Source organism: Nycticebus coucang, chromosome 2 (assembly GCF_027406575.1).
Source record: "Nycticebus coucang isolate mNycCou1 chromosome 2, mNycCou1.pri, whole genome shotgun sequence".
Classification (NCBI taxonomy): Eukaryota; Metazoa; Chordata; class Mammalia; order Primates; family Lorisidae; genus Nycticebus; species Nycticebus coucang.
The window spans coordinates 11,233,364-11,251,942 of record NC_069781.1 but is presented as its reverse complement, the minus strand read 5'-3'; positions in this window follow the sequence as shown (position 1 = coordinate 11,251,942).

Genomic DNA, 18,579 nt, shown 5'->3' with positions numbered 1-18,579 from the left:
AAAGCCCTCTGAGAGCTGGGCTCTGCCCTGGGATTTGCACAGATTATTACTTTTTTTTGAGACAGAGTCTCACTTTGTCACCCTCTGTAGAGTAACTTACCGTCATAGCTCACAGCAACCTCAAACTCTTGGGCTCAAGTGATTGTTTTGCCTAAGCCTCTCAAGCAGCCGGGACTACAGGCACCCACAACAATGCTTGGCTATTCTTTTTTTAGAGATGGGGTCTTGCTCTAGCTCAGGCTGGTCTTGAACCTGTGAGCTCAGGCAATCTGTCCTCCTGGGCCTCCCAGACTGCTAGGATTATAGGCATGAGTCACTGCGCCCAGCCACAGATTATTCAATTTAATCCTTCTTCCACCCACACAGCCTAGGGGAGGGAATGCTCGTACTAGGCCCATTTCACAGGGTAGGAAACAAAGGCTCAGGAGGTAAAGATACCCCCGTCGTCTCCACCAGGCCCCCAAAGATTGTGCACAAACGTGCTGATGCTTCCCGCCTTGGGCCGTGCCTATCTGAGCCCTCGCCTACGAGGCCCTCCCTGTCTTCCTCCTGGAGTGTGTGGGACACAGCAGGGGCGAGAGGAGAGGCCTCTGATTTTATGGCTGTGGGTCATTCTGTTCTGTTGGTACCTCCAGGAGGAAGGTCTATTACCATTATTCCTATTTTAGAGAGAGGGAAATCGGGGCTCAGAGAGGGGAGACTCGGGGAATGTTGGAGGGATGTGAAGCCTCCACTGCCCTCCCCTTTCCTGCATGGGTGGCTCAGTGCCCATGGAGGGAACCTTTGCACTAGGACTTGGGCTCAGCCACTCACTTGCTGAGTCACTCAGGGCCTAACCTGTTCCCTCTCAGAGGCTCCGTGTCTTCTTCTGTGAAATGGGCATAATACTTCACGGGCTGGTTAAAGATTGAGCACTGTGCTGCAGGTGCCTGGCATGGGGCAGATAAGCCTAGCTTCAAATGCAAATTTAACAGATGTGGATGGACCTTCTCCTCTGTGCTGGGCATTGGCCGAAGAGCCAGAGATCCATATCGGAACAGGGCCTCCATGACGAGAATCAAATGCCTCAAAAATGGCAGAGGATAGGTGAGTGACTGATGAAGGTCACAGAACTTCCTGGGAGCTGGAGGAATCAAGAGGAACTTCCTGGAGGCAGTAACACATGCTGTGTGCTTTCAGATGGGCGGAGAGCAGGGCTAGTAGGCTGGTGGTGGAGAGAGACGGGTGGTGTGCCTGGAGGAGAGGCATGTGAGGATAAAGGCCTAGAGGTGGGAAAGGGCAAGTGGTGTGTTTGGCAGAAGCAGGGCTGGTCCCCGGCGGCACAGACAGCAGAGCTGGACAGGAGGAACCAGGAGTCCCGCTGATGCTCCAGAAAAGCTGGTCAGCCTGGCCCTGGAGGTGAGGGCAACTGCCTGAGGCTTTTGAGCAGGTGTGGTGTGGCCCCAGCTGTGCCAGGCAGGAAGGGGGATTGAGGCAAATATTTGGTCCAGAATAAGAGGGACAAGTAAAGGCTGGGTCTCTAGGGTCTGAGTAGTTCGTTTCTTAGAATACACATCTCATTTTAGAGCTCACTCCAGAGAGACACCTTTCTCTGGTGCTGGTGACTGAGGGTCACCCCTAAGTGGTGAGAGTAGATGTAACCAGGGAAGGGGAACAGCAGTGTTCAGTTACCCGGCCTGTACTGCCACGTGCGCTGGGCCCCATGGGTCATGTGCTCTCTCCCTGAGTCCTCACAAAAACCCTTGGAAGAGGGACTATTAATATTATCCCCATTGTATAGATAAGAATCTTTCTTATCTATACAGTGACTTGCTCAAGATGACCCCTCTCCCAACGCTCTGTCCCCAGCTCCGACACTGGGAGGGACTCGGTGCTCTAGGGAGCAACTGCCTGGGGCCCTCTGCCTTGCTGCTGCTCCAGGAGGGCAAAGGGCACAGGCTGTAGGCTCAGCTGGCGTCTGGCCCTATTGGCAGTCATACCCACTAGGTGCCTCTGGTGCCAGCTCCAGCGGGCAGCCCTGCCTGGCAGATTTCGTGAGGGATGGTGAAGTTTTATTAACAAAGGCATTGATTTTGCTATCTCTGCTTTATGCATTTTATTAGCCAAACACTTTACCATGTAACCACTCAGCGCCACGCTGGCTGGCGATGAATCTGAAATGCCGGGGCACGTAAAATGGAATTGACCACATTGCTTATGCGCCAACAACAAAAATAACAGGGAAAAGTGTAATAAAATGAATAGCACCCGGCAATGACCATAAAAAAGATATTACCCTGGGGACGGGGGAATTTCCTGGGCTGTGAAGTAGCTGCGGGAGGGGTCATAGCACCGGATCAGCGGTGATTTCCATTTCCAGGCTTTGGCCAGTGCTGAGGCCTCCCCCATGCCAGGCACTGGCTTTGTCCGCAACCAAGCCAAGCTGAGTTTGCCACTGCTGGTGGAGTCCTTTTGCATTTGGGGATTGGAAGACATGAACGAGGTGGTTAGAAGCATGATCCAAAGTCAGAGAGACTGGATGGCTGGATTTGAGTTCGTGTTTTTGGGCTGTGTGACCTTTGTCAAATTGCTAACCCGCTCTGTACCCGACTGGAGAGAGTAGGCCTTTCCCTAGACTCATCGGTCACAGTTGCTTATAAAGGGTAGCAGGGCTGTTATGCTCAGTACTAGAAAAGAAAGGCCTCTCCATATGACTTTCCAAGTGCTCCGCCAGCTGGTTTGGAGGCAGGGGGATGGCCGAGATGAACTCCTGTCCTGTAGAACTCATGGCCCGAGCCCGGTTAGCAAGGTCCTCCACCCGAGGCCCACCCGGCCTCCCTTAAATCCTGGCTAATGACCGTGCTTAATGAACAGTTGCACTTCAGGGGCAGGAGAAGACGGTGGGCCCTGGATCTATATATGGATCCTTCCTGCTCTCTGGCTCTAAATTGTGTGACAACTGCTGGGGGTGGGGGTGGCAGTGTCTATGAAGGAAGAGGGGGTAGAAGCTCCCCTGGGGGCCTCCTGGGGATAAGGATGCAGGGTCACTGTTTTGATTTTGGGGCCTGATGCTAAACAGGGTCGCTGTGGTTCCTGGCCACCTAAGCATCCCTGAGCCTTGGAGCACCTACTGCTCAGGGACAGGCCTAGGGAGGCAAAAGGCCTGCCTGGCACCTAGTAGGTGCCCAGTAGAAATCTGGCATTGGCTGGAGGGCTGGTCTAAGGGGCCCACCTGTTGCCGCCCGGCTCTATGGGAGGCATCACACCCCATGAACTCATTTCTGTGACACAATCAGCTGGCAGGGCACAGAGGTCTAGAAGGGTCACAGGTGAGATGCAGGGTCAGCCAGGGTAAGGGACTTGACCAAGGCCACACAGCCAGCTCACGCCCTTTCCTCCTTCAAGTGGCTCTTGCACCCCACTAGGCATCTTTGGGCTACAAATGAATGTTCTGGGCTCCACTTCCAGAGTGAACTATCTCCTGGGAGGGCCTCAGAGAGTGTCTGAACAAGCTGGGACCCAGGTCTCACTGATGTCAGATTCCACGTGCTCAAGCCAAATACTCAATCTTGGGGCTCAGCAACGGACAAGGCAGGCCTGGCCTCTGCCCTCTTTGGGGATCCCTGTCTGGTGGGGGAGGCAGAATTTGCTGTCAAAGAGGCCAGCTCAAACAGTGGTCAGTTGTGATGGGGAGGCCCAAGAGGCTGTGGGAGCCCCAGGGGGACCCCTGGCCAAATCTTGGGGGGTGGGGAGTACTCAGGGAAGACTTCCTAGAGGAAGAGGCATTGAAGGCAAGACTCGAAGGGTGAGATGGGGTTAGCCCAGGCAGGAGAGTACAGGAGGAAGGTGAAGGCCGAGGTGAGAGGCCGGGGCCTCTCTATTGTCCAGGGGGGAGTATGCCAGGGGTTTGCTGTGTGTGAGGAAGGAGGCGATGGGGGGCCACTCTGCACAGGGCCACAGAGCCACAGGATGTGGCTCAACCTTTCTCCTGAGCCTCAGGAAAGACTCAATAGCCTTAGCTTGCACCTTTTCTCTTATGTCTAATATTTTTTCTTAAAGATGGTTTCAGCTTCCCGAACGCGCTTTCTCCTGGGCCTCTCTGGGCCTCCCTGAGCCCTGGGTGAACGCGCAGACATACTTTGTCCACAGGGGAAGCAAACAGCCTGTTTATGACACTGTAACTACCGCAGAATTACCTGATTGTTTATATTTTTCTTGCCACGTAATTGTGTTTGGCCTTAGCATGTAAATTGGGCCATAATCACTGTATAATTTATAGTTTTTATATCTTATAACAAGTTAGTGTCTAAATCACACACCCCCATGTAAATACTTTAAAATTATTCAGTAATTACTTATTTACATTATAATTAAAAATAAGTAATTAGCATACATTTACAAAGGATTTACATACTTATTTCTGAGTATCAGTCCTTGGCAGTACTCATGAAATCTTTCTGCTAATGATAAAATGGAGGCGGGGGAAGGGAAAGTTTTCCTAGGTTGTGGAAGGGGATGTGGCTTTGGGGTCACCTGGCTTCTCAGAGGTGCTGTGGTGGCAGGTAGGTTGAGGAGGTTGTTCCCGGGGTGGAGAAACCTGCAAGTGTCCTCCAGGCCTCACGAGAGGCTTTCTGGGAGAAGAAAGAGAGCTTCTCCTCCTTGAGGACAGAAATGGGCTTCCCCTGCAGCGTGAGGACGCCGAGGTGAATGTGGACAAGCCTGTCCTGATGATCCCTAATCCTGTGAGTGAGATGCCAGGAATGGGCTACAGCTTGCTGGATGCCCCGGACCCAGTCTGCCCTGGCCCTGATCTGTCCCCCACAAACAGGGCCAATGGCAGTGACGGGAGCAGTTGCCGTCTCCCGACTACTTGCCCTGGGTCTTTGTGGCCCCGGGAGTGAGCATGACAGACATGGTCTCACTTAATCCCCACGGCAAATCATCTTATTAACTCCCATTTGGTAGGTGGAAAAATACAGGCACAAAACAATCTGTTAATGTCCCCAGACCTCTAGAGCTGTGGGGCCCAATGTGACAGGGACTGGTGGGCCGAGTGGACCACCAGGAGTTGTGGTGAGGCGGCCACCGCTGCTTCCATCACTTGGTTCCCAGACTCTGCCTTTTGGGGACACTGACCCAAATAATGGGTGTTGGTTGAAGGGGTACACCATGTCCTGAAGGACAGTCTAGCCTCCTCCATTCTCATTGGTGGCCTGTGCAAGATGGCATCTCAGCTCGGCCCACCTGCCCCATCCCAAGGATGAGCTGATGTGATCAGTTTGCTGTGTCAGAGGAGGGTGCAGTAACGGCATTCCCTGGTGGCCTCTGTGGCTGTCAGGTTGACAGTCAGTCATGGTAGTAGTGGGGTCAGTCTTGGTCGGGGGCTCATGCACAGCCCTCTTCCCTGCCACTACGACTACTGCACACACAGGCCCACCGCACGAGTGTTGGGGGGCCCAGCACAGAAACTGGCTGGCATCTGCTGGCCTGGCCATCCTGCCCGTGCTGTTATCCACCTCTCTCCTGAAGCAGGTGCTCTCTGGTGACTTTCTGCAGGCCACCAGGGGCTGAGACCCCCATACATGATGCCCATTCCCCTAGGTCCACCACCTGCCTCTTCTCCAGACGGGGTCAATGAAATGGGAATGTGGTGGCAACCAGAGCCTCTGCATCTCCCGAGTCTTTGCGGCGACACTGTCTTCTTTTCTTCTGAGATAGAAGGAGTTTAGATTTTTTTGTCTTGGGAAGGGGAGGTCCAGAGAACTCACATGGCCCTTCCCCCTTTCCTAGCTCTCCCTCCTCAGAGCAAGGTGCCAAGCGAGACATTCGAGAACTGATAAAATGGCTGTGTGGCCTGGGAACCCAGAGGACCCCCATGAAATGGCCTGGGCCAGGATTCCACATAGGCCCCGAGCCGCAGGTGCCTCCACTTTAACAGGGAGGTACAGGGTGGGAGTGACAAACATTGTCTCAATCCCCACCATGGCTCTTTGGGCTCCTGGAGACCAGCCGTCAACTTGGGGCATGTCTCCCACAGCCCTGAGCATTTCCCTTTTCCGTACTTACTTTACTGTTACCTGAGTACATGGCATAGGGGAGGGAGTGAGAAATAACCCAGTGAACTCTCACCATGGAGTTGCAGGCTCCTTCCCCCTGGGGACCAGCCTCTCCTTCAGGGTCTGGGTCTGGGTATGATTTCCCACTGGGACAGGTGTGGGTGTAGGGGCGATGCTGGCTTGGGCTGCCTCTTCCTCCATTCCATTCCTGCTCTTTTCTGCGTCTATAGGTAAGTGACACCAGGGAATGCCAGGACCTTCTGGCCACCATGCTGGCCTTGCTGTCCACTAGGGTGATTATATTCTCTTGCCCTGACAGCCACACAGTGCCACAAGGCTTCTGCCATTCACAAATCTTACCACCCCCTCCAAGAAGCTCAGTTCTGCAATAGGACCTCTCATGACAGTCCTGGCCCATGAGGACAGCCACCATCATCTTCTCAACCAGGTTGGTGCCTCTCTCATCAACTTACGCCTGTGGCCTCCATAAATGGACATTCTGAACCCTTTGAAGGCTGCAGTCGGCGGGTGGGCTTGGGTCCCATGTTGGAGGGGTACCACAGCACACACCTTCCTCTGAGCCTTCCACCCCCTGCTCCAGGCAGCAGCAGCAGTTCTGGTGTCTTTGTTTAATGAGAGCCATTACTTTGTCCCAGTTTCCAAGACCCTCCCCAACAGTCTTGGGGTCCTTGCTGGAGTAGTAAGTCCTGAGTCATGGGAGAGTCTCTCATAGTGACAAGCTGGCCCAGTTTTCCATCCCTGATCCTTGACCCAGTGCTGGAACCTGTTCCTGGCTCCCACCAGGACATTTCAGGTATTTTCAGGCATTTCCCTTAGAAGGCCACAATTTCTCAGTTGAGTCACACTTCTATTTGATCCTATTTATAGGTCTGGTGATTGGGAGGGCATGTAGGGCAGATCTCCAGCAGGGCCAGTACAGCCTTAGGACCCCTGTCTCCTTCCAGGCATTTGAAGAGTCTTTGGGGAAGAGGTAGGAGTGGCAGGGCACTGTCCCCCAGCCACTGGCTGACTCCTTCCCTACCAAGGCCCCAGGGATGACAATCTGACCTTCTCTGGAGTTCTGCTTCTCTCCTGATTAAGGCCCAAGCTCCACCTCCCTCCAGCTCCTAGAAATGAGTGTTTCTTTAAACGCTGCCTTGAAGCCCCTCCAGCTCTCATGTTCACTGGAATTGATGGCTGTTCACTTTGAGTGTCGTTTTCTCTCCTTAGTGCATTCTCTCCTGGTGGTATTCAGCAGCAATCATCAGTCCTGCTGTCTCTACAATTACTGCTCCCCAAACTTCACCCGCATTGGAGTTACTGCAGAAGCCAGCAAATGCGTGTTCCCTGCACTCCGTCCTGGGTTGCCTTAGGTGGAAAAGGATGAAATTTGCACCTCCTGTGATTCTCCACCTACCAACAGTGACAGAATGCTCTTCACCAGGCAGCCAGTGAATGATGGGATATAAGAAGCCCAACCTTAAAGTTGGCCACTAGCACCACCTTGACCATTCCTCCACCACAGAGCTTCTCAGCTGTGGTGCAGCTCTCTTAGCCTGGGTTCCATAGAAGCAGAAGCTAAAAGGGAAGTCACGTTTGTGTAGTTTATTGAGGAAGAGCTCCCAGGAGAGAGGAAGGGCAGGAAGCGGGGTAGGGTATGTGGAGTGAGAAAGAGTGGGTTTTAGCTAGAGCCTTACCTCAGCTGGAGCCCATGGCAGGGTCTGGAGCATGAACTACACCATGGAAGTGTCCAGGGAGCCTGGTCTTTTGAACTCCAGTGCCGGTCAGTAACTCCCTGGTAAGAAGGCAACTTGTGGAGGGCAATGCTCCAGAGGAGGGGGCAGATGTGAGCTGTTAGCAGCCAGTGCTCACTGTGATGGAGAATATGCACGCTGCCCAGTAAGAGGGCCTGGGCAAGGCAGCCCAGTGGCTGATCCATACTCCCAACCCTGTGGGAGCCCAGAGCCAGGAGTGCTTCCTTCCTCTTTTTCTTCACTTCCTCCCTCAACTGAAAAAGGTGGTCTGGACCTTGAAACCCTATGTGCTGAGTGCAGCTCTTGGTTAGCAAGTGTGTGGACTGTGGAAAGCGGGGAGCTAGCCCCTGACTCCAGCCCCAAAGGGTGTACAAAGGTCTTGGAAAAGCTGGTTGGGGCACAGCTTGTGACTGTGCTAGAAGCTCCTCTGGTCCCAGCTAACATGCCATGGTGTTACGTTTTGAGGGACATAGAGTGAGAAGGAGTGAGAAGGGAAAATAATTTTCACCTGGGTTCCTACTTGCCTTGGGCCTGGCACCTGAAGCAGTGAGGGCAAGCATAGCCACCAAGCTGCGCAGTTTCAATCTTCAACAGTGCCACCGTGTGGCCAAGAGAAGTCATAGCAGTTGGTATTCCTTTCTGGAGATTGAACTATTCTATAGGGTTCTCCAATAATTAGGGGTGGCAGTGGGGATTTAGGATGGGGACCAGAAAATCCTTCAAGAGGAAGATACTGTTTTGTTAACAGGGAATGTGGAAACTTGATTTATTTATCTTTTTTAGAGTCTTACTGTGTTGCCCTTTGTAGAGTGCTGTGGCATCAAAGCTCACAGCAACTTCAAACTCTTGGGCTCAACTGATCCTCCTGCCTCATGCTCCAGAGTAGCTGAGACTACAGGCACCAGCTACAATACCTGGCTAATTTTTCTATTTTTTTTTTAGTAGAGACAGGGTCTTGCTCTTGCTCAGGCTGGTGTCCAATTCCTGAGCTCAAGTGATCTACCTGCCTTGGCTTCCTAGAGTGCTAGGATTACAGGTGTTAGCCACCATGCCTGGCTGGAAATTCAAATTTTTGATATGAAAAATAAAAGAGGTTTGACTTTATCGCTTCTTGGCCTTTTGGCTAAGATCAAGTGTAAAAGAGGTTTGACTTTATTTGCATTCTATTAAAACTAAGGCATTAACATTGGTAGACTACTATTAACCTAACTACTTCACTTGAATTTTTCCAGTTTTTCCATGGATCTCCTTTTCTGTTCCAGGATAATACACTTCCAAGATACCGTATTTCATTTAGTCATTATGTTGTTTTAGTCATCTTTAATCTGAGACAGTCTTTCAGTTCTTTCTGTATTTTTCATGATCTTGCCACTTCTGAGGAGTAGCTCACCATTTATTTTTATTTCAATTCTAGCCATATAAGCAAGCAGATTATGCCATCATGAATTTCCGTGAATAAATTCAGATTTATAGATACAAACACACCTCCACATATCTATGCTTTTTGAGTGTATTTGGGTGTGTGGGTGTATATAAATATTTGGATGTGAGAATATTCACATGTATATTTTTTTTTTTTTTTGCACGTATATATGTTATAATCTTTGGATTATAGAGAATCCTGCTTCATTGGCAGCTGAAGATTCTGAAGCCAGTTCTTATTCTTGAAGGGGCAGTCAGAAGATTCTGGAATGGGTTGTCACAGAAAGGGAGACACCTGGAGTTCTAGCCAAACTGTAGGCAGGAGCTATGCTGATGGGCCCCAGGATGGTGGGTGAGGCCTCTGTGCTGGGGGCTGCACTCTGACTCTGGCCAAGTTCAGACGCTCAGTGAGCACTCTGAGATGCTCCACGACCCCTTCACCCAGTAGATATGGGTGTGCATGTGTGTGGGTATTACTATATTTGTCAGCAAGTGTAAATGAGTGTGTTAGCCTTCACGCGCATGCATATGCAAGAATAACTCTCACTGGCTGTGTGACTTAGCCTCTCTATGGTTGGGTCCTCAAGGTCTAAATGCAGAGTGTCAAGATATTCTGGGCTCACCAAATACCCATGTGATCTCTGACATTTCCCAGCCTCCCTCACAGTTAGGCTAGGCCATGGGACTAGTTTTGGCCAATGGACTGGGAGCAAAGAGGCACTTATTTCTGGTCTGAGGCAGTTAAGACCCTGCCCATGTGGTTTCTTCATCACTTTCATGCCTTAGGGACTTCAGACACCATCTGTTCCATGTGGCCCAGCTGTGGGAAAGAGGAAGGCCAGTGTAAAATACACCTTATTGTGAAAAGCCACTGGTGTTTGAGGGTTGTTTGTTATTGCTGCAAAGCCTATCCTATCCTGACTGATCAGCACCATACTTACCTCCTGGTGAGTGTGCACGGTCGTGAGGGCTTCGTGAATCCATGCATTCACGGGGACAGTAAGGAAGCCTGTGAGCTGGAACATGAGTGGTACCTAGTGGGCGAATTTTATGAAAATGCTTAAGAAACAATGATTGTTATTATCATTCCTTAAGGGCACAGAATTTCTGGTGAGCTTCATTTACACACCCTACTTGGTAAGAGTTTTACCTCCACGTAAGGGTGACTTGAGCTACTTGAATGAACAAATCTACTTATTATACCAACTATGCTTTCCTGTTAACTGAGGGCTGCTGTCGTGTGGCAAATGGAGCCTCAGAGGCCCAAGGGCCTGGGGAGTTTGTAGAGGGGAGAGGTCTCAGGACCAGACAGGTTGCCCCCATCCCCATCCTGACCTTAGGGAGTGTTGGGGGGAGGGGAGCTGTCTCCAGGATGTACCTGGAGCCGCATAAAAGTGCAGTTGTGGGCACTCAGATGGGCCTGGACTTGGGTGATGTAGGCATCGTCATCACTGTCAGCACACGCACAGAGACCCCTTCATACACCAAGTCACAAACCAACAGCCTTCTGAGCCTTAGCGTAGGCCTCCCAGCATCCCCAGGGGCTAGGCTCTCACTCCCTACCTGAAGGACAAGGAACCCAAGACTCTGAGACAGGAAGAGGTTTGTCCGCAGAGGCCCAGCTGCTGCTGGCTGTACAGCCTCCTGCCTCTGCTCACCATGCAGCACTCTGCTGCTGCCCAGACGGTGCCAAGCTCAGGACAGGGCCCTCACTACATGTCACATCGGTGCCACCTCTGCTGGATGGCACCCTCTAAGGGTAATGGTAACAGTCAGGTAGGACTGAGTTGAAGAAGAAAGCTTCAGAAAAACACAGGGCAAGACATTCCTCTTTTTTTAAATAAGAAATGAAACCAAAAGAATCTACATGTTTCCATAGTTTCGTATGTATAAGAAGGCATAGAGAAAAGTCTGGAAGGCTATACAGCAGACTGGTCAGAGTTAGCTCCAGAGAGGGCAGAGGGTGGAGGTGGTCTGGGGGCACTTTATCTGTGATGCTGATAGTATTTTTATTGGGAGAATATAGTCACACATCACCTGTGTAATTAGACTTCATTTAAAAGGGTCATAAACAGGCCAACCCTTGTGGGGGTGTCACGGGTTAGGCCTGACTTCCCGTCATGACCACCTGCCCTTTGCTGAGTTCACTATCTGATCACCAGCACCTGGCTACAAGTGTGTTTATGAGTGAATGAATGGGTGGGTGAGTAGGCGCCACAGGTGCAGATGGAATGATCACCTCTTTCTAGCGTTAGATTAACTGTCTCTGTTGATGTGAGATCGCAGGGGCTTGTGGAGGCTGGACCTGGCTTGGCCGCAGGTAGGACGGTTTCTGTTTCATTAAAATCCATGTCTTCTCCGTCACACACACCTTGGGGACCCAAGCCTCTTCTCCCTGTTCACGTCTCTCTCATTACGTCCAGTTTACTGCTGATGTTCTCTCCTGGCTTCTCGACCTGGGAAAGTCTCGTTTGTCCCCACAGGCTCCTGAAGGAGGTAACACAGGGTTTGTGCAGGCTGGGGGTGGGGATTGAATGGCGAGGAGAGAGCTTCCCCAGCAATGCCTCGGAATGGGTGGTGGAGGTGCATCCGATGGCCTCGAGTGACCTTGGCCATCTTGAAGAGGCCCTGTCTGGTTCCACATCCTGCTGCTGTGGTCCCTGAGGGAGGACATGGCCAGAGGCTGGGCCCTGTCATTATTATTATTATTATTTTGGCCGGGGCTGGGTTTGAACCTGCTACCTCCGGTATATGGGGCCGGCGCCCTACTCCTTTGAGCCACAGACGCTGCCCCAGAGGCTGGGCCCTGATGTGGTGCACGCATGTGTCACCTGGCCCCGTCTCTGACACAACTGCCAACTCAGGGATGCTACTTGTCCCCGTCCCCAGCCCTCCCCCACGCTGTCTGGATCCAGCCTCCCCTGCCCCCACTGTGGTGGTCCCCAGAGCCGGGGAGAGGAAATCACACACCAAGGCCCTATCTGATACCCATAAGTTTGCTCAAGCTTATGTAAATCACACAAAAACTGACAAGTTTTCCTATTAAAAGATAATTGTAATCAGGGTGCCGGACGTGCAGCGTGGGGCTGATTGGAGATAGACGGACAGTACGGAAAGATGGATCGTTTTAATTTGCACCAATTAAATTGAAGTTCATGGGATCATCTTCTTCAATCTTCATGAATACTTTATTTTCTGGCTGCTACGGAGCTATTAAAAAGAATGATTGAGGCATGCGGCAGGCCGGGTGTATTTTATGAAATATCACCTTTAAAGAATTTGAGTGCGCCATTTTCATAATGAGTTTTCTAGTACCTAATCCTCTTCTCTATTACTACATTTAAGAAGTGGATTGATCTGGGAAGCGCCCAGGGTGCAGGTAATGATACATTTTGCCAGGCGCAGGCGGTGATAATGGATCACGGTTTGGCGAGGAGGATAATGGATGGGTGCCCAGAGGAGGTGCGCTCGGGAGTGGGCTGGTGCTGGCCCAGCTTGGGTGGGGGTCCTGTGCGGAGTCATGCTACCTTCCTAACTTGGTGACTCTGGGCTCTCAGACGGCTAGAGAGGGAGTGGATGAGGCAAGGGCAGGGATGGGACAGGGGCAGGTGGGAGCTACAAAGGGGAAGGACTCAGGGTCTCAGGTAGGCCAGGAGGGTCTGTAGCCTCTGCTCAGGAGAGGACAGGTGTGGGGGAGAGGTGGAGCTGGGCTCTCAGCCCAGGAGGCAAGTGATGGACAGACAGCAGACAGGTCTGCAGCGACCCCATCTTGGCTTTGGCTGTCTCTCTAGGCCTGTCTCCCAGACATGGATTCTTCGGGCCTAGAGGGGACAGCAGATAAGGACATGGCAGTGGATTTACGCTTCCAGTCTGCTAGGTATGAGGTCCCTACCAGGGTGGAGCCTTGGGTCCCTGAGTGGTTGTGATGAGGGACAGAGGCAAGGATTGAGGTGATGGGACAGGCTAGGTCAGGGGAGCTGAACCCAGGTCAGGGGCCTGTGTCCTTTTCAGATGATGCCTGGGCTCCTTGATCTTGGCCACGGGGAGGGCAGGGCAGCCTGAGGGTGTAGGCAGAGTGAGGTACCCCTGCACCCCCCAGGCTGGGTCTCTGCTCTACTGCTTGGCCGGGCTTGCCTCCCTGAGCTTCAGTGGCAGCAGCCGTCATAATTAACCCTGCTAATTAATCAGGGCAGGACGGATTAATTGAGAACACAAGAGACCAGGAGAGCAGGTGCGGCTTCAGGGCTGACGGGATAACGAGCTCTCTGGATGCCCAGGGGGCCTGGCCTTGCCCCGGGGAGCGCTAGGCTTGCTCAGTGATGAGCTGTGCCAGGCAGAAGTCCCAGGGACCCAGACCCTCTGGGGTGCCCTGGGCCTGCTTAGGCAAGCTGGCCGGGCAGACAGTGTCTCCATCACCCCTGCTGCCAGACGCCAGCCTTGTGAAACCACAGGCTCCCTCGGCAGCTGTGAGCAAGGGGGCCTCAGGCTACAGGTGTCCCTGGAACAGGGCAGAGGGCAGGGCTGGGGGGCACAGGCAGCCCCCTTCCCTCCTCCAGAGAGCCAGTGCCTCTGCCCCAGAGGGCGGGGGGCAGGGGCCTGCATTTGAGCTGAGCCTTCTTAAGAGTGGCATCTCTTAAACCACAGGACGGGAGCTCAGCAGGGTTTCTGGCAGGGGAATGACACGGTCACTTTGCGTTTTCCTAAGGTCTCTCTAGCAGCTTCCAGGAGGAGGAAAACCCAGAAGGTGCCCAAGTGAAGTAAGGACGCCCCCATTGAGGAGGCCTTGGCTGTGGTCCAGGAGGGCCGGAGGTGTGGCTTTGTCTAGGTGGTGGCAGTGGAGCTGCAGAGGGATCTCTGGGGGTGCAAGCTACAGAACCTACTGATGGGTTAGGGATGGTGTAAGGGGACAGAGGTCAAGGGTGATAATGGTATTTCCAGGAGGTTCTGCTGGGATGGGGGAGTGGAGCAGTTTGGAAGGTGAGAAGACAAATTTGGAGCATGTTCTGTGCCATGAACACACTTTGTTGCAATTGTCTTGTCCCAACTCCCCTCAAGCTGCCTTGGATGGCACCCCGTCTTCCTGTTTCCCAGTTTATCAGGCTCTGGGCTGCTGGAGCCCCTCGGGCCTCAGTCCCCACTGGCTGGTCCCCCCCCAGAGAACTCTTCATCCTTCTACACCAGGCAGCACAGGCTGTGATCCCACCACATTTTTTGTGACTTTGATCATGCTGTTCCCTGTGCCAGAATGCTCTTCCCTACCTTGAAACCAGGTGAGCTCCCATGTAACTATAACCTGAAACACCTGGGCAGAACCTCCCTCCCTCTCTTTGTTCATCTTGGTTCTGGTAGCTTCTTTTTTAGGGCTCCCGTTATACTTCACATGACTCTTTGGCAACCATGATTCTGTCTCCTTCGAGCTACTTTTGGAATAAATTTGGGAACTAAAATTGCCAATCCCATTGTATTGCTTAAACCTTATCAAGACATCATAAACCGTTTATTCCTATAAGCAGGCGTTCCAACCCCAGTACCACTGACACTCAGAGCCTGATCGTTCCCTGCCGTGGAGACTGTCCTATGGGTTGTAGGGTTTCCACAAGCATCACTCGCTGGCCTCTACTCGCTACATGCCACAAGCACACCCCAGCTGTGACAACCAAATGTCCCCTTGGGGGCAAAATCATCCCTAGTCGCAACTTGCTTTAAACAGAAATAAGAAACCTGAGAAAAGCAAGAGGGGAGTGAGAATCCCAAATCCTGGCCCCTGACTGACAGGCCCATGCAGCCCTGGGGTGTGGCTTTTGAGAATATTAATGCCCAGCTCTTCCCAGAGGTCCTTGACATTTGTATGTATGTGTTACTAAGAGGGCGCACACACATACGCACACACACCCTCAAGAGGAGGCTCAACAGCAACACTGTCCGAGTTAGCCCCACAGTGGAACAAATGCCCGCCACAGTGGAATGGATGAAAATAAAATGTGGGGTGCATTCAGAGGAACGTGGCACAGCCCTATGCCTGAGCGATCTGCTCTGTGAATACACAACCTGAGAAGGGGCAGCCAGACGCCAGCCAGTGCATCCTGGACAACTGCAGAGGTGGAAAGTCAGCTTGGTGACTGTCCTTGGAGATAGTGATGGAGCGAGGCTTCGAGGAAGTTCGAGTGATGAACTTCTTCACTTGGACGCTGGTTTCATGACTGTGTTCACTCTTAAAACTCTTTGGGTTGAGCACTTTGCATTTACGTTTTTCTGTATATGTGTCACGTTTCAAGAAAAAGCGTATTTAAAAATAACACTACTTAAAAGCCTTGCCTGCGAAGGTTAGACGGTCACGTTACAAAGCAGAGGGCTGGGCATGCTGAAAACTAACACATATCATGAAACCCTAAATTGCACTCACCCTTTTACACAAATTCTGATGTTCTATTTGCAGTGTTTTGTTCTGGTCTTTTATTTTTATTTTTTAATTATTTTTAGAGACAGAGTCTCTCACTTTGTCACCCTCAGTAGAGGGTTGTGGCGTCACAGCTCACAGCAACCTCCAGATCTTGGGTGTAGGTGATTCTCTTGCCTCAGCTTCCCAAGTAGCTGGGACTACAGGTGCCCGCCACAATGCCTAGCTATTTTTTGTTGCAGTTTGGCGGGGTGCCGGGTTTGAACCCGCCACCCTCGGTATATGGGGCCAGTGCCCTACTCACTGAGCCACAGGTGCTGCCCTGTTCTTGTCTTTTAATTGGGTCTCTTCACCTTCATGATTGATGCCCAATGTCTGACTCTAGCTGCGAGAGGCTGATGGACCACTCTGACAGCCTAGGAGCTGCACCTGTGTCTCAAATGCCTGTTCATGTTTCTTACCCTTAAGTTGGCACACTTATTAAAAATATTCTTGCACTAAAAAAAAATTACAAGACAAAGGTGAAAAAAATCGCGAGCTTAAAGGCTGAGTTTTTTGGTATATCTTTCCTATAAAATGCAGGAGAACTTCAAGGGACACTGTTGGAAAAAGCTGGTGCCATCAGCTGATGCACAGAGGTTGGAATTATTAGTTGAGTGAAAGTGCAGTTTGTCTTTTTTTGATGGCAGTTGAAAAGGTAAACTAGAGGGGGCACTGCCTGTGGCTCAGTGGTTAGGGTGCCTGTCCCATGTACCGAGGGTGGCAGGTTTGAGCCTGGCCTCCACCAAACTGCAACAAAAAAATAGCCGGGCATTGTGGCGGGAACCTGTAGTCCCAGCTGCTTGGGAGGCTGAGGCAGGAGAATTGCCTAAGCCCAGGAGCTGGAGTTTACTGTGAGCTGTGATGCCACAGCACTCTACTGAGGGTGACGAAGTGAGACTCTGCCTCTACAAAAAATAAACAAAAACGAACAGGTGTGGTCCCGCCAATTACCCTCCACACCTACGGTGCATCTTACAAGGGTACATGTGAAACTTAGTAAATGTAGAATATAAATGTCTTAAAATAACTAAGAAAATGCCAGGAAGGCTATGTTAACCACTTTGATGAAAATATTTCAAATTGTATATAAAACCAGCACATTGTACCCCATGACTACATTAATGTACACAGCTATGATTTAATTAAAAAAACAAAAAGGTAAATTAGAAAAATTAAATGATTTATATCCCTCAAACCACAGGCTTATTTCCCGGGGTGGGCCATTCCTATCAGCCCCAAACACTTTACGACTCCTCCATCTTGTAAACAAAACCCGCCCTGGAGCCCTGGAGCCCTGCTGCTGCCAGCTTGTCTGTCCCTCCAAGCACAGTGTCTTGAGAGAGTTGTCCTCATTTGCTGCCGCCCCCGGCACCCCGTTCCCCTCCACACAGGCTGTCCCCGCCCTCCCCTGAACCGGGGTCACACGTGGTCAGCCCCGCAGTTATGACAGCTCGGCTGCCCCTCCTTTCTCTGCACTTGGCTTCCGGGATGCTTGTCTCTCCTGGTTGTCCTTCATCTCACTGGCTGCTCTTTTCCAGGTTGCTTTGCTAGCTCCTTCTCTGGTGTTGGTGAGCCCCGGGGTCACACCTGGGGAGCCCTTCTGCTTCCCAAGTGATCGTGCCCAGGCTCAGGGCTACTTGGGAGTCTCTCTTTGGACTCCAGGTTCCAATACTGGCCTTCCTCTGTGACAGCTCCATTTGCTGTCTCAGCCCTCACCACGCCTCCTGCCATCTTTTCAGGCAGTGGCATCCCCATCCTTCCTCTGGCTCATCTGACCCCTTGGGGTCACCCTGGACCCCGCAGCTCATCTGCTCAGTCAGTGAGTTCTGTTTGGGCCATCTTTGAATTATACCCAGAGTCCTATGTACATCTCTGGGTGACCACCACCACTGTGTGCAAACCATCCTCTCCTCTGCGTGGCCTCGAGCTTCACCTTGGGGCTGGACTTTGCCTCCACTCTCAGCTCCCCAAAGTCTAGCCTCTGCTTGGCAGCCAGGGCTCTTTCAGAATGTCCATCAGATATTGGCCATTCTCAACTTGTACCTCCCAATCCCAACTCGAAAAATCCAAGTCCCTGCTGCATCCCACCAGCCTGTGGTGGTTGAGCCTGCCTGTCTCCCTCCTCCACCCCTCCACCCAGCAAGCTGGGGGTGGCCTCAGGGCCTTTGCACCAGCCATCCCTGCCTCCTCCCTCTGATACCTGCCTGTGCTGGTGTCATCTCCTTAGAACCACCCCGGCGGGCTGGACCTGAAGGCCCTTCCCTGAGACCCTGTTTCCTTTTCATTACTCTTATCAACGTTTGCTTTCTTTGTCTTCAAAGTCTCAGATACATCATCACATATTTTACATTTGTTTGGGGTCTCCCAGACAAATTATCATGTGTCTTTCTCACTAGAATATAAATCTCCAACGCAGATGGCTTTCCCAGGCTCCTTCTAGGACCAGGCCAGGGTATTGGAGCCCTGTCCTGCTCTGGGGGCAGGTGAGCTGGGTTTGAGTCTCCCTGTTCCACTTATAGGCTATGCTCTTAGGCATGTGACTGAGTTTCTCTCAGCCTCAGTTTCCTCATCTGCAGGTGGGGTTAATAATAAGACCTAGCAGTGGAGATGATGTAGATTCTCATGATGTAGATTCTTCGATAGAGGAAATCTCACCTGCACTGCAAGTGTCCTGGAATAAACCACTGTGCAAAGAATGATCCAGGGTCTGGGAACGGATGGATTGAGAGGGGGTGGGGTCTGTGGGAACTTTTTTTTTTTTTTTTTATTAAATCATAGCTGTGTACATTAATGTGATCATGGGGCACCATACACTGGTTTTATAGACCGTTTGACACATTTTCATCACACTGGTTAACATAGCCTTCCTGGTATTTTCTTAGTTATTGTGTTAAGACATTTACATTCTACATTTACTAAGTTTCACATA